This window comes from Ambystoma mexicanum, chromosome 6q, assembly GCF_040938575.1.
Source record: "Ambystoma mexicanum isolate Mex_15411 chromosome 6q, UKY_AmexF1_1, whole genome shotgun sequence".
In the NCBI taxonomy this organism is placed as follows: domain Eukaryota; kingdom Metazoa; phylum Chordata; class Amphibia; order Caudata; family Ambystomatidae; genus Ambystoma; species Ambystoma mexicanum.
Window position 1 is genome coordinate 877,949,025 of NC_090937.1, and position 13,621 is coordinate 877,962,645.

Below are 13,621 nucleotides of genomic sequence, written 5' to 3' on the forward strand. Positions count from 1 at the left end.
CAATGGACTCACTCTTATACCCCTATAGATAGTTTAGTTGGGCTGCCGGTAGTGTGGTAACCCCCTGCTGTGTCCCTAGTACGGGGACTGCCGAATAGGGACTAAATGCGGGATGGCCTGAGATCCAGGGATGGAGCTGGGCAACAGTTGGGAACGGGAATGAAGGGGGTGGGAAGGAACAAGTTACTTACCTGCAACTGTTGTTCTCCAGCATGGGTCTGGCATGGATTCACATGCTCATGAATATTCATGGGTTCACATGCTCATGAATATTCCCCGTTGTCAGGCTGGGAATCCTCGGTAAAGAAAAAATCAGTATCAGTTTCGTTTCTGATCTGTCTTTCTTAGTAGTAACCAATCACTGGTCTCTGGGTCATACTGCCCCCAGCCAATGACTGCCCTCTCCCTAAGCCCCGCCTCTGGCAGCCATCTTCAGAATTGGTAGCACGTAAAGTGGCAGTATGACCAAGTGAAGAGCCGCAGAGGGGTAGGAGGGAGGGTTTGCATGTGAATCCATGACAGACCCATGCTGGAGAACAACAGTTACAGGTAAGTAACTTGTTCCTTCTCCAGCATGGGGTCTGGCATGGATTCACATGCTCATGAATATAAGAATACATAGCAGTACACACATGCACTACCACGGGAGGTGGCAAAAGGCTCAACATTAAGCAATACATAAACTCTAAGCAACTCTTACCTCCCCACCAGGCCCACCTTCAGGCGAACAGGTTGCACAGCACTGCTTGGCCGACTCTGGACTCCTCCCTGGAATCCCGGTCGACGCAGTAGAATCTCGTGAAGGTGTGCGTCGACCTCCACGTAGCAGCCCTGCAGATGTCCAGCAGGGGCACACCATACAAGAACGCCGTAGTAGCAGTCATCGCTCTGGTCAAATGGGCTCTTGGACGGCCGGGCAATGGTCGGTTTGCCAACCGGTGACAGTGCATGATGCAGCCGGAGAGCCATCTGGAAATGGAAGCCTTCGAGAGAGCCTTGCCCTGGATCACAGGTCCAAAGTTCACAAACAGCTGTGATGTCTTCTGAAAACTCTTCCTTCGGGCCACGTAGAACTTTAGCGCTCTAGCTACATCCAGCAAGTGCAAAGCCCTCTCGGCCGGCGACGAAGGCAACGGGAAGAAAACTGGTAACACCAAGGGCTCGTTAAGATGGAAGTCCGACGGCACCTTGGGCATGAAGGAGGGGTGCGTCCTCAGCACCACCCTCGTATCGTGAAAAGTCAAGTATGGAGGCTTGCAGGATAGGGCCTGAATCTCTCCCACGCGTCGTGCGGAGGTGATGGCCATCAGGAATGCTGTCTTCCACGACAGGATGCAAAGGCTCGAATGGCGGCCCCAGGAGCCTGGTCAGCATCACGTTGAGCTCCCACGCCGGGGCTGGAGCCTTCACCGGCGGGAACGATCGGAACAGTCCTTTCATAAATTCCTTCACCAGCCGATGAGACCACAAGGACGGCCGCCCTGTAGTTCTGGTGTATCGGGAGATCACTGCCAGATGTATCTTGATGGAGGCGTGAGCTAGTCCAGCCTTGGCCAGCGACAGTAGGTATGGTAGCACTTGAGGTGCCGTAAACCGTAGAGGGTTGATCTTCTGTGCAAGGCACCGGACAGAGAACCTCTTCCACTCTTATGTCCGTAGCACTTAAGAGTTGAGGACGCCCTGGCCTTTGCAAGAACCTCTCTGCAGTCAGCCGGGATATTGTACCCTCCAAACTCTTGTGTTGCAGGAGCCAGGCCTGCAAGTTCAGCGACTCTGGGTTGTGATGAAGGTTGGCGCCTCCTTCTCTGGAAAGAAGATCTGCGTCCGTCGGCAGCTTGACCGGTGGGGACGCTGACAATTCCAGAAGGTCCGGGAACCAGATCTGCATCGGCCACGCCAGTGCGACGAGGATCATCTTGCACCGGGACCTCTTGAGCTGGTTGATGAGTCGGAGCAGCAACGGAGGGAACGCATATAGGAGCAGGCCGTCCCAGGGGAACGAGAAGGCATCGCCCATGCTCCTCGGCTGGGGAAACCTGCTGGTGAACCTCTGGCATTTGGAGTTCGTTGCCGTCGCGAACAGCTCGATCTGGGGTTTGCACCATCGCTGAAAGAGTCGATCCACTTGATCCTGGTGTAGTTCCCACTCGTGGCACGAGCGTAGCTCTCTGCTGAGTGAGTTGGCGATGGTGTTTTTTATCCCTGCCAGATGAAACGGTACCAGGAACATCCCTTGGGCAAAGGCCCAATGCCACAGATCCTGGGCTTCCTTGGATAGGGCAGGGGATCTGGTTCCACCCCGCTTCCGAATGTAGAACATTGTGGTGGTGTTGTCGGTGAAGATCCTCACCACTTTGCCCTTAAGGGACAGGAGAAAGGACCGGAGGGCCCAGAACACTGCACGGAGCTCCAGGATGTTGATGTGGAGCGGCTTCTCCTCCGGGAGCCAGAGGCCTCTCGCGTGACGCTCTCCGGTGTGTGCTCCCCACCCCTCCAGGGAGGCATCTGTCGTCACCGTTACCTGGTACGCCAGGGTCTGAAAGTCTGTCCCTGCCGCCAGATGAGCGTGGGTGCCCCACCACCAGATCGCTCGTCGGAAGGTCTTGTTGAGGGATCCTGTCCTCGAAGCTGCCCGTCGCTTGGATCCAGCGGGCGTCAAGGAACTCCTGTAGAGGGCGCATCCGATATATGCAAGAGGACATCATCCCGAGGAGGGATTTGATGGACCTCACCCTGGCCACGTCCGTGGCCAGCAGACGCTGCACCTTGCCCCGGATGGCCTTTGTCCTTTCCTCCGACGGCGAGGCCAGACGCGCCACTGTGTCGAGCTTGGCTCCCAGAAACAGTGCGACCTGCGAGGGGATCAGGTGGGATTTCGGGAAGTTGATGGAGAACCCCAGGTCCGTGAGCAGCTGGACGGTCTTCGCTGTGTGTTCTACGGCGAGCTCCCTTCTCCCTGCACGGATGAGCCAATTGTCCAGGTAGGGGTAGACGTGGATCCCCTGCAGGCGCAGCCGCGCCGCCACTGGTGCGAGGCACTTGGTGAAAATCCTGGGTGCCGACTTCAATCTGAACGGGAGGGCCTTGAACTGGTAGTGCCGTCCTTGGACCACGAACATGAGGAACTTTCGGTGTCCTTTTAGAATGGGGATGTGGAAGTATGCATCCTCCAAATCCAACGACAGGAAATCGCCCTCCTCCAGCTGTCCCAGCACGTGCTGGAGGGTGACCATCTGGAACTTCTGTGCCTTGGTGTACTTGTTCAGTCGTCGCAGGTCCAGGATGGGCCGCCATACTCATGTCTTCTTTTTCACAAGGAAGTACCTTGAGTATATTACGGAGCCCCGGAGCCTCTTCGAGACGAGCTCGATGGCAGCTTTCTTGAGCATCGCCCTTACCTCCAGTAGTAGTTAAGGGACATGGTTTTCCTTCCTGGCCACGGGAGGAATGCGGGGGCACTTTCAGAAGCTCGAGGGCGTGCCCCTGGGCCAGGGCGTCCAACTACCAACAGTCGGTGGAGATGGACTCCCACACGCTGACGAACTTCGCCAGCCGGCCTCCCACCGGGGTACTCTGGTGGGGGCCCGACGCCACGGTCGGTTCAGTTTTGCCTGGAGGACGCCTAGCCGCCTTGGCCTCCCTGGCGACGACGGCGGGATCCACCCGACTTGCCTCGTCCCCTATAGGCTTCTTGCGACGAGGAGCAGGCCGCCTGGCAGTACTTAGAGGAGCCACCGCCGAATCTCTTGGAGGCCCCTTGCTTGCCTCCGGAGTTCCGAAAGGACGGCCTTCGTTGCTGGATAACTCCTAGGGCCCGAGCCGTCTCCGTGTCCGCCTTGATGGCTTGAAGGGACTCATCCACTGTTTTCCCAAACAGGTTGTTCCCGTCGAAGGGCATGTCCAACACCTTGGTTTGTACGTCCTGGCGGAAATCCGTCACCTTGAGCCACCCTCGCCATCTAAGGCAAACGCTGTTGCCTGGCTGGCGGAAACCGGTGTCAGCAATGTCCGTTGCCACTGTTATGGTGTGGTCCGATGCCACCTCACCTTCCTGAAAGTCTCCAGGGCCTCAGCCCTCTTGTCGTCCGGTAGGAAGTCCAACAGGGGGGCGATCTTGTACCACAATTCCCTGTCGAAGCGGGCCATGATCGCAAGGGCGTTGGTCGCCTTAATCGTTGTTGCCGCCGAGATAACTCGTCATCCCATCGCATCCAGCTTCTTTCCTTCGCTGTCCGGCGGGGAAGTTGACGTTGAGGCCGATGCCCCCGCGCTTTCTTCTTGGCCGCCTCTGAGACGACCGAGTCAGGGGTCGGTTCCGCCCTAAGGCACAGGGGGGCCGCATCAGTGACCCGGTACTTCTTCTCGTACCGATCCCTCTTAGCAGGCGCAGTAGACGGGTTCTTGTGAAGGGCGAGCCCCTCGTCCCAGATGTCATCCAGCAGAGGCACGGCGAGGACCGTCTTCCTCTTGGCCTCGCGCCGTTGGTAAAGGAAACCCTCCTTCTCTTTGGGGCAGAGGTGGAAAAGCTTGGATGCCCTGGCAATCATAGCGTGGAAGGACACAATCTCGTCGGGCGGGGAGGCCCGAGTCAGAGGTGATGGGAGATCCATCCCGTTGTCACTGCCGTCGCCATCCTTGCCCATCGTGGCCGTGTCCGTTCCCGTGTCATCCCCAGGAACGGGGGACGGAGGCAAAGGTTGAGCAGGCCGAGAGGGCTGAAAAGGCGGGGCTGGATGGGTCCGTCTCCTCTTGCTTGGGGGACTTCCGACGGGCCTGGCTCCGGCTACTTCGTCGGTGGTAGGGGCAATCTCATCCTTATCTCCGTACATAAGGATTTTATTGCCAACAAAATGGCCGCCGAGTTGTCCTGCGGCTCCAGAAGCGACGGTTGACTTGGAACCTCGCCGGCGCCGCCGTCGCTCTCGTCGTCCTCTTCGTCGGGATCCTTCCCATGGGACCAAGCCTCTTCAACGCCCTCGTCGAGGCCCTCCAAGACTTCAACCAGCTCCTCCTCGGAGACTGTGTCCGTATCCACGATGGCCACCGGCCCCCCCCTTCTTTTTCCGCCGTGGTCTTCACGGGGGTCTTCTCGATGGGCCTGAAAGAGGCTTCCCTCCGCGGTGGCAGGGAAACTCTGGGCCCCGGGTTCGCCTCCACTGATGTAGCCTCCACAGAAGAGGATGCGCCCTGCCTGGCAGCCGAGGAGCCCGTGGAGCCCGGCGCTCCCGGTGCCCGTGGACTTGCAGTGCTTTGCCTTCTGTTGGGCCCCCGTCGCTGGGGCGCCCTCACAGGACTTAGAAGACCGCTCGGACTTCTTCTTCTCACCTGACGGGCTCTTTCCTTCCAGCCAATTGGAGAGACGAAGATGTCGATCCTTCATGGTCCGCTCCGACATGTTCCCGCAAAACCTACAGTCCTTCTCCAAGTGCGTTTTGTCCTCATGAAGGCAGTAGAGGCATTTCAAATGCTCGTCCTCCTTGAACACATTCTATAGCTGGCATCCAGGAGAAACCCTGAACAGCTTTCCGGGTGTCGAGCTTCCTTTCTCCTGGGCCATGTCCGGGTAGGCCTCAGAAACTTCTGGACGGCCCCAAGAAGCGCAACTCGACGGAAACGTCACCCTTGAGGGGCGCAGAAAATACGAAACGGGTCCCCGTTGATCGGATGGAGAAACGGTGAAGCTTGAGGCTCCGTTTAACCGAAAAATGAGAACGTCTCTTTGAAAAAAGCGCGAAAATGCAGCAAAGCTCGAGAGCTAAAGCACGAGGACTCCCAACCCTTGAACGTGCGGTAAAAATCAGAAGATGGCTGCCAGAGGCGGGGCTTAGGGAGAGGGCAGTCATTGGCTGGGGGCAGTATGACCCAGAGACCAGTGATTGGTTACCACTAAGAAAGACAGATCAGAAACGAAACTGAAAATTATTTTTTCTTTACCGAGGATTCCGAGCCGGACGACGGGGAATATTCATGAGCATGTGAATCCATGAATATTCATGAGCATGTGAATCCATGCCAGACCCCATGCTGGAGAAGGGAGTTGAAGGGTGTGCAATGGGAATGGGAAGGGAGGGGGGAGGGAGGGGAGTTGAAAGGTGTGCAATGGTTTTAATTAGGGAACAAGCTTATGTCCACGCACCGCGGCGCAAGATACAGAAGACAAAAGGGGACAGTGGCAAAACTGGGTATGGATGACCTTAAGATAGTTACCTGGAACGTCATGGGGCTAAATAGCTACCTAAAGAGAAATAACATCATGATGTACCTGGAGGAGGCAGAAAATAGATATTGCTCTATTACAAGAAACCCATCTCACAAAAGAAAAACAAGAGGTGATAAGAAAGAAATGGAAGGGAACCACCGTGGGGGCAAAATATTCGGCATATGCCAAAGGGGTAATCACCTGGGTAGCATTGCATGTCCCTTTTCAGCTATTACAATCTGCGGTAGAGTCGGATGGGAGGATGGTTGCAGTACAGGGACTAATAGAAAACAGAGAAGTGTGTATTATTAATACATATGCCCCGAACCAAGATACTGTGGCCTACTTTAAGACTATATATAGTAAAATAAGCCCATACCTGGGGGGTGTGGTCATATGGGGAAGCGACTTCCCCTAAGATCCCAGGCTGGACAGATCAGATGGGAAATTCGACAAACCCACCCCTGCAGCCAAAGCCTTGAAGACCCTGTTGAGAGACTTTAAGCTAGAAGACATGTGGAGGCTCCACCACCCATATGATAGACATTACTTGCATTACTCGGCCACACATAATTTGTACACACTGTTAGATTATATGTTTGCCTACCTGGAGATGATAGGAGAGATAGTGCAGACTGAATATAAAGCGAGAGTCCTTTCAGACCACTCACCAATGATCTTAACATGGAAGTATCAAGCCCCTAGAGCTAGAATTCCAACATGGCGGCTGAGAGCCGAAGCATTGAAAGACAGTGTTCAGAGGGGACCTGAGGAGGGAAATTGTGGAATATTTCGAAAACAATACTGGAAGCGTAAAATTGTCCGGCACCCTATGGGAGGCATTTAAAGTGGTGGTGAGGGGATTAGCAATTGCAAAATCCAAAGGGCTGCAAGGAGGCATATTGCAAGAGCTGAAGAAGGCAGAGGAGGAATTAGAGGCAGTCATGCGCAGAGGAGTTGATTCCCTGGAAGAGGCTGGCACTATAAACCATTTACAGCAAGTATGCGAAGGGCACTGGGAAAGGCTATGTAACTTAAATTACAAGAAATACATAGAGAGGCAGCACGTGGGCGGGGACAAACCGGGGAGGTTGTTACCATGGTTGTACAAAAGCGAAACACCAAGACCAACGATCAGAGCAATACAAGGGGAAGGAGGACAGATACTTGATAACCAGGAGGGAGTGAACGAAGGGTTCATCGAGTTTTACAAACTATTGTATGAAGATGCAGATGGAGGTGAAGGGAGCGAGAAAGTGGAAACACTAGAGGACATTGGCCTACCCAAATTGAGTGCTGAAGAGAGAGAACTTAGATGACCCTATCACACTGGAGGAACTAGAAGCAGTGATCGAGGAATTGCCCACTTGCAAGGCCCCTGGGGCGGACGGACTCCCTAGCGAGTTCTATAAAACATATTAGACAGAAGTGCTTCCCTCGCTATTGGCTATGCTAAACTAAGCTCTCGAAACAGGAACATCGCCAAATCCCGAAGGGAGGCGATAATCATCCCGATTCTTAAACCTAATAAGCCGAGCATGGATTGCGGATCGTATAGACCGCTATCCATGCTAAACCAGGACAGCAAGATACTCACGGCTGTGCTGGTGGGGAGATTGAGACAGCCATAAGCAAACTTCTACATCCTGATCAGACTGGATACGTCCTGCACAGAAGCATATCCGACAACCTTAGTAGGTTTCACCAGGTCATAGAGCAGACAGAAGGGAAGGCACAGGAAGTCGCAATTGTTTCATTGGATGCAGTGAAGGCCTTCGACTCTGTTAAATGGCCGTGGCTGATAGCAGCTTCACAGGAATATGGTATAGGGCCGGAGTATCTGAAGTGGGTTAAACTGTTGTATAGCTCACCACTAGCCAAAATTAAGACGGGAGCGGTTATTTCAGAAAGATGGCAACTTAGCAGAGGTACCAGACAGGGGTGCCCTTGGTCCCCGATGCTATATATACTTGCGCTGGAACCCCTAGCGATATACCTAAGACAACAGTACGGAGCGGTGGGGATTTTCACGTAAGGAGGGCCACACCCAATATCATTGTATGCCGACGATATGTAGTTATACTCAAGAAACCGGGAAGAAAACCTGCAATGCATCCTAAAAGTAATGGAGCGATTTCCGTCGCTTTCGGGCATTGCAGTCAACCCCAAAATGTTGTGCATATTCCCCCTGGGAAGATATAAAGGGATCCTGCGAGAGCACCTACCCATTCAACAAATACCCTGGGAGACCAAAACCTTTAGATACCTAGGGATAGATATCTATCACGCGGTGGAGAATGAACACAAACATAACACAGAGAAGGCAATAGCAAATATTGAGAATAGCATGAGATTCTGGGCTAAGCTCCCTTTGGCCATGGTAGGGAGGCTCTGTTGAAAATGGTTGTATTACCGTGGCGGTTACACTTTTTTGGAAATATACCATACATGATACCTAAGGGATTCTTTGTCAAACTCCAAAGCATATGTAGAGGCTTCATCTGGCACAACACCAGAATACATATGACAAAGGAGGCATAAAACTTCCCAATTTTGAGATCTATCACTGGTCCGCCAGGTACAATATGTGGCCAGGTGGCTATAGGAAGACTCAACAGCGGAGTCCAGACTTCTGAGATCAGAATGTACTCCGTTTTTCTTGAAAGAATGGGTATGGCTGCCTAAATCAGAGCTAAAAGGGTGTCCGAGAATGCTGGAATTGGGATGGCAAATGTGGCAGAAGGCTTGCCAGGCCATGGAGAACCAGACTTTGTGCTCCCCGCAGGTACCGCTAGTAGCACTGACCAAAGGGGATGTGCAATTGAGGAAAACGATACGCAAGCACTGGGAACCAGTGGGTATGGCAACAATAGGAGAAATATGGCAAGATGGGAAGATACTGGAATTTAACGCTTTGGTGGAGGAAACGGACCTACATCTAGGTCAATATATTACATACACCAGACTCGTGCGACGGGTGAAAGAAACATGGTCTGAAATAGTGCTGGATGAACAACCAGATACAGCCATAGAAACAGTCTATGATATCACAGAGGGAGGGCACAAGGTTTCCCGAATCTACGAACTGTTGATGACCAGGGTGGGGAAGGAAGTGACCCAGCTAAGGCGGGATTGGGAAGAGGAAGTGGGAGAAAGCATGAATGATGGGCAGTGGGAGAGGGCTCAGAGGTACCATAAAAAGGTGTATGGAATGCAAGGTTGCAACAGATCCAGCTATATGCAACTCACAGAGCGTACATGACCCCCACAGAGGATAGCCTGATTTAAAACGCAGAAATACAAACATGTTCCAAATGTGGACAAGTGAATGCTGGGATGACCCATATGTTCTGGACATGCCCGGAAATTGATAAATTATGGAAAGAAATGGCCCGTCGCCTGACAGAGAAGGGGATCACGCTAGATGCAGAATTGGTGTGGGCATGTATGATGGGGCGGTTGCCTAGACCACGCAAGCTAAAGCATGTGGGTAAACTTAAAGACCTGGCTTACATACTGGCCAAGCACAGAATTGCCATGGGCTGGAAAGCATGGAACAGACCAAAGGTAGAGGTTTGGCGAAATGATCAAGAAGTGGGCTGAAACGGAAACGGCGGTATGGACAGAAGCAGCCAACAGAGTGGGCGGGGGGGAGAGGCAGATTCATTGACGGCCTGTAGGTGCTTGGTGGCCACATTGTCTGGGTCCACCAAGGTATGCCCAAGCGGGGGTTGATACCTCCCACAACACAGAAGAGGGAACATCCCTAGCGTATATAACGGCGGAAGGCAAAATGGAGTAGGCTCAAGTTAAGGGGGAGGGTAAAGGGTAAGCAGTGGCTATGGTTTAATATGATACGAGATACTTAAAAATGTATAACATGCACCGCTAAGTTTGTTTTTATGTGTTGATTGGTTGTTGTGAAAGTTCATAAAAATTGTTTAAAAAAAACGTACAAATTGAATAGGAAATAATAAAGTGAACCATCTTTAAAATGAAAAATTAAAAAAGTATCTGGCGCGCCCAGCAATGGCTCGTCGATATGGGGAAGAGGGTAGGCCAGGTAGAGTGCTAGCAGCAATGCTCGGACGCGAAAAGGGGACTGCGGATATTGTCGCTGTGAGAACAGAGGACAGTGAAGTGGGTGTAAAGCCGGAGGCCATACTGGACGCCTTCTGCCAATATTACGAGCGCTTATACGCATCTAGGGGGTCGATACCAGCGGAAGAACTAGTAAGATATGTGAGGGAAGCGTCCCTGCCTGTATTACAGCAGGAGGCGATTGAAACACTAGCTGAACCTATATTTTGCTTGCAATACATGCCATGCCCTCTGCCAAAGGGCCCGTAGCGGACGGAATAACGGCTGAATTCTACAAGGAGCTGGGCCCAGAGGTAGTTCAACACCTGTTGGTGTGGGAGAGGGGGTGAAGGTAGGTCAGCTCCCCACAACTATGTGCAAGGCTGTGATCATGCTGATCCTGAAGCCCGAGAAGGATCTCCCTCATATCGCCGAGTATTGAACCTAGATACTAAAGGTTTTGCTAAGGTGTTCGCAGACCGATTGCTTTCAAACATTGTCCATGCGAATCAGTCAGGCTTCATCCCAGGGAGAGCAACCTCACTAAACCTGCGCAGGCTTTTCGCAGTCCTGGCTCAGATTGACCCCAAAGTGCAGGCAATGGCGGTTCTACTCGACATGGAAAAAGCATTCGACTCTGTCGAGTGGAGCTACCTATTTGAGGTGCTACAACAGGTGGGCATTCCAAGGTACCACCTCACGGTGGTGCGTCTGTTGTATGCCAGAGAGAACTCTCAAATTGGGCTTGATGGCAAGCAATCCAGGGGCCTTAATAACTTGGGTCGAGGAACCAGACAAGGCCGTCTGCTTTTAACATGACTCTTCGCAATCGTGATTGAGCCACTGGCGGCGCAGTTACATAAATTCCACCGGACAAGAGGTCTGGCACTGGACGGGACTAGAGAATTGGTGTCGCTCTCTATATGCGGATGAGATCCTATACTTTAAAGACCACGCGACCAACCGCTGTCGCAGGAGGTAGCGAGGTTTGGGTGGGCCTCGGGATAAATTGGCCTAAATCGATCTTATTCCCACTAAATGAGTCCACGGTTAAGCCCCCTAATACTGAAGGATACAGATGGGAGCAAAAGTCAGTTACGTACCTAGGAGTGTGGGTTAGTCGCAATGCCTGAATGTTACTGGAGGATAACCACATAAGGTACCTCAACGCTCTGAGGTCCAAGGTGGAGGGGTGGTGTAGACTTCTCCTCTAGCTGCTGGGTCAGATAGCGATTGCCAAAATGGTGGTGGTCGTCCCCAAACTGCTTTACATTTTTCAAAGCATCCAGCTGTGGCTGGGAGTCAGTTACTTTGTTGAGTTTAAGGCCCAGTTGGTTAAGTTGGCTTGACACCCACAGAACCCACAAGTTAGTTGGGACACCATGGTTCTCCCCAGGGAAAGTGGGGGCATTGGTGCACCCGACGTGGAGTTATATTTCCTTGCACCCATGTTATCCTCATGTACGCATAGAGAGATGCTCAGTGAGACCCTTCACTCTGCAAGGCGTCTTCGTATCTAGGAGAGTGTCGGATAAATGTAAATTCGACCCAGTGGTGTGTACGGTACATGGAACAGGTTCCTGAAGCAACTGCGGGTTGATATCCCCTTTGACCCGGGCCTTCAGCTATGCAATATCGAGTGCCTACCACCAACATGTGATGAAGGCATGGTCCAGGAGTGGCGCGGAGTGGGGATTGAACACATGGCTGATTTATACCCAGCTCGAACATTCGTGTCCCAGGAGCAATTCTCTGCAAAGATGGGAGTGGGGTTCCAACGCAGGCTGCAGTTCTTCAGAATCCGAGCAGCTTTTAGAGAGTGGTCCCCGTCTTTCCCCAATATGCCACCTGTATTCCCACTGTTACAATTTCTATTGGGCTCCCCGGCTATGAGCCGCGTGGTCTCTGCATTATATGGGCTAATTCAGCACGACTCCCTCTGGAAGACCCTGAAATGTAAACAAAGATGGGAGGAGGATGCATGGAGTTTCCTTCACGGACAAACAATGGGCAATGCTACGTGAACGCACGCATAGTGGTGGATTCAATACAGATTTACAATTGATCCAATTCAAAACCCTACACAGAGTGTACCTAGCCGCAGCTCGCCTCCATTTGTTTAATTGCACCAGAGCGGGTAGCTGAGATGTAATGCTGAATCAGCTGACTTTATTCATGTGTTGTGGTTGTGCCCTAAGCTTAGAGATTTCTGGGGGGGTGGTGGAGGTTGTTTCCAACATGCTGGGGCGCACAGTACCCTGTGCACTAATGTGCTGTATGTTCGGCTGGCTCCTTGCAATCCCAAAACAGAACTGGAAGCTGCTTACAACATGTATGGTAGTTGCTAGGAGATGCATATTGATGAGATGGACTGGTTCCTCCACTCCTGAAATACATACATGGCTCAAGGATTTGGTTTGGCTTAGCAACACTGATAAAGAAGGAACAAGTTACTTACCTGTAACTGTTGTTCTCCAGCATGGGTCTGGCATGGATGCACATGCTCATGAATATTCCCCGTCGTCAGGCTGGGAATCCTCGGTAAATAAAAAACCAGTATCAGTTCCGTTTCGGGGCGTGGCTTGGCGCCGATGGCGAGCGGTAGCTGATCCGCCGAGCTCCGGCCGAGACGCCGTTTCCTGATCCTTTTTCTCCGGCTCGCGTGCGACCCCGACTTCTGAAAAGGAACGAGCGGTTGGGCGAAGCAGCCCTGCACCTGAATAGTTGTTGGGCCCACCAAATTGGACCCCCCTGAGACTCCGGTGGCCCTGAATCGGTTCTCCCCCCCTCCCGTTCTTACTGGATCCAAGATGGCGCCCCGCACAGCATAGCGGTGCCTGCGAGGGGTACCCCCTCCCCCAACGGATTCCAGGGCCCGGCGGGGAGAGGCAGCAGCAAAAGAGAGGCTCCGCTCTTCTAGAGACCACCTCTACGGACCACACCATCACACACGGGGGCAGACCACAGCTCACGGCCCGATATTTGGCCAGGTGAAGGGCCCCACCAGTGATCTCACAAGTGAACTAACTTTTGAGGCCTAAAACACCCGCAACCATCGCCCCAAGATGGCCGCCAAGAACAAGACCAGAGCCGCCACCATGGACTCCTTTGTTTCCACCAGGGCGAAGACCCCCACTCAATCCAAGGCCAGCTCCTCTGAAGTTGCCCAGTCGAGCGAAGAGGTGGCGGCCGATAACCACTCTCAGATACTTGATGCTATAGCCTCGCTAAAGACGCATATAGACTCCAAGATCGACGAATTCAAAGTCGATATTCAACTGATCCGCCAAGACGCTCGCAACTTAACGGAGAGGGTCGCGACCGTTGAACAGTCGGCAGAGG

At 52.8% G+C, this 13,621-nt stretch overlaps 1 protein-coding gene across 4 annotated transcripts in view; it reads right to left on the reverse strand.

The window, feature by feature from the left end:
* The window catches only part of NEK1 (NIMA related kinase 1), a 2,768,493-nt gene that overhangs the window by 2,336,017 nt on the left and 418,855 nt on the right, over positions 1-13,621 (reverse strand). The window lies entirely within an intron of this gene.